Source organism: Theobroma cacao, unplaced genomic scaffold, assembly GCF_053813885.1.
Source record: "Theobroma cacao isolate CCN51 unplaced genomic scaffold, ASM5381388v1 tig011, whole genome shotgun sequence".
Taxonomy (NCBI): domain Eukaryota; kingdom Viridiplantae; phylum Streptophyta; class Magnoliopsida; order Malvales; family Malvaceae; genus Theobroma; species Theobroma cacao.
The window spans coordinates 3291542-3294800 of NW_028291722.1; positions in this window are offsets into that span (position 1 = coordinate 3291542).

Consider the following 3259-nt stretch of genomic DNA (forward strand, 5'->3'; position numbering starts at 1 on the left):
TGTTTACCTCTAGAAACATGGAGCAAAAGCCATCCATTGTCAAGAAAAGTTCATTTATAGTCACTCAAGCCTAGAAAAGCCTTATTACTCGGTTTAAATGCCTTTATAATCCCATTATTGAATTTATTTTAAAATGTTTTTACATTTTTTGATTAAAACATATTGTAATCGATTGTTTGCCTCGGGAAACGTGGAGCGAAATCCATCCATTGTCAAGAAAAGTTCATTTATAGTCACTCATGCCTAGAAAAGCCTTATTACTCGGTTTAAATGCCTTTATAATCCCATTATTGAATTTATTTTGAATTGTTTTTACATTTTTTGATTAAAACAGATTGTAATTGATTGTTTGCCTCGGGAAACGTGGAGCGAAAGCCATCCATTGTCAAGAAAAGTTCATTTATAGTCATTAATGCCTAGAAAAGCCTTATTACTCGGTTTAAATGCCTTTATAATCCCATTATTGAATTTATTTTGAATTTTTTTTACATTTTTTGATTAAAACAGATTGTAATTGATTGTTTGCCTCAGGAAACGTGGAGCGAAAGCCATCCATTGTCAAGAAAGGTTCATTTATAGTCACTCATGCCTAGAAAAGCCTTATTACTCGGTTTAAATGCCTTTATAATCCCATTATTGAATTTATTTTGAACTGTTTTTACATTTTTTGATTAAAACAGATTGTAACTGATTGTTTGCCTCGGGAAACGTGGAGCGAAAGCCATCCATTGTCAAGAAAAGATAATTTATAGTCACTCATGCCTAGAAAAGCCTTATTACTCGGTTTAAATGCCTTTATAACCCCATCATTCAATTTATTTTGAATTTTTTTTGCATTTTTTTATTAAAACAGATTGTAATTGATTGTTTACCTCGGGAAACATGGAGCAAAAGCCATCCATTGTCAAGAAAAGTTCATTTATAGTCACTCATGCCTAGAAAAGCCTTATTACTCGGTTTAAATGCCTTTATAACCCCATAATTCAATTTATTTTGAATTTTTTTTGCATTTTTTTATTAAAACAGATTGTAATTGATTGTTTACCTCGGGAAACATGGAGCAAAAGCCATCCATTGTCAAGAAAAGTTCATTTATAGTCACTCATGCCTAGAAAAGCCTTATTACTCGGTTTAAATGCCTTTATAATCCCATTATTGAATTTATTTTGAATTTATTTTACATTTTTTGATTAAAACAGATTGTAATTGATTGTTTGCCTCAGGAAACGTGGAGCGAAAGCCATCCATTGTCAAGAAAAGTTTATTTATAGTCACTCATGCCTAGAAAAGCCTTATTACTCGGTTTAAATGCCTTTATAATCCCATTATTGAATTTATTTTGAATTGTTTTTACATTTTTTGATTAAAACAGATTGTAATTGATTGTTTGCCTCGGGAAACGTGGAGCGAAAGCCATCCATTGTCAAGAAAAGTTCATTTATAGTCATTAATGCCTAGAAAAGCCTTATTACTCGGTTTAAATGCCTTTATAATCCCATTATTGAATTTATTTTGAATTTTTTTTACATTTTTTGATTAAAACAGATTGTAATTGATTGTTTGCCTCAGGAAACGTGGAGCGAAAGCCATCCATTGTCAAGAAAAGTTCATTTATAGTCACTCATGCCTAGAAAAGCCTTATTACTCGGTTTAAATGCCTTTATAATCCCATTATTGAATTTATTTTGAATTTTTTTTTTACATTTTTTGATTAAAACATATTGTAATTGAATGTTTACCTCTAGAAACATGGAGCAAAAGCCATCCGTTGTCAAGAAAAGTTCATTTATAGTCAATCAAGCCTAGAAAAGCCTTATTACTCGGTTTAAATGCCTTTATAATCCCATTATTGAATTTATTTTGAATTGTTTTTACATTTTTTGATTAAAACAGATTGTAATTGATTGTTTGCCTCGGGAAACGTGGAGCGAAAGCCATCCATTGTCAAGAAAAGTTCAGTTATAGTCACTCATGCCTAGAAAAGCCGTATTACTCGGTTTAAATGCATTTATAATCCCATTATTGAATTTATTTTGAATTTTTTTTACATTTTTTGATTAAAACATATTGTAATTGAATGTTTACCTCTAGAAACATGGAGCAAAAGCCATCCATTGTCAAGAAAAGTTCATTTGTAGTCACTCAAGCCTAGAAAAGCCTTATTACTCAGTTTAAATGCCTTTATAATCCCATTATTGAATTTATTTTGAATTTTTTTTACATTTTTTGATTAAAACAGATTGTAATTGATTGTTTGCCTCGGGAAACGTGGAGCGAAAGCCATCCATTGTCAAGAAAAGTTCATTTATAGTCACTCATGCCTAGAAAAGCCTTATTACTCGGTTTAAATGCCTTTATAATCCCATTATTGAATTTATTTTGAATTGTTTTTACATTTTTTGATTAAAACAGATTGTAATTGATTGTTTGCCTCGGGAAACGTGGAGCGAAAGCCATCCATTGTCAAGAAAAGTTCATTTATAGTCACTCATGCCTAGAAAAGCCTTATTACTCGGTTTAAATGCCTTTATAATCCCATTATTGAATTTATTTTGAATTTTTTTTTTACATTTTTTGATTAAAACATATTGTAATTGAATGTTTACCTCTAGAAACATGGAGCAAAAGCCATCCGTTGTCAAGAAAAGTTCATTTATAGTCAATCAAGCCTAGAAAAGCCTTATTACTCGGTTTAAATGCCTTTATAATCCCATTATTGAATTTATTTTGAATTGTTTTTACATTTTTTGATTAAAACAGATTGTAATTGATTGTTTGCCTCGGGAAACGTGGAGCGAAAGCCATCCATTGTCAAGAAAAGTTCAGTTATAGTCACTCATGCCTAGAAAAGCCGTATTACTCGGTTTAAATGCATTTATAATCCCATTATTGAATTTATTTTGAATTTTTTTTACATTTTTTGATTAAAACATATTGTAATTGAATGTTTACCTCTAGAAACATGGAGCAAAAGCCATCCATTGTCAAGAAAAGTTCATTTGTAGTCACTCAAGCCTAGAAAAGCCTTATTACTCAGTTTAAATGCCTTTATAATCCCATTATTGAATTTATTTTGAATTTTTTTTACATTTTTTGATTAAAACAGATTGTAATTGATTGTTTGCCTCGGGAAACGTGGAGCGAAAGCCATCCATTGTCAAGAAAAGTTCATTTATAGTCACTCATGCCTAGAAAAGCCTTATTACTCGGTTTAAATGCCTTTATAATCCCATTATTGAATTTATTTTGAATTGTTTTT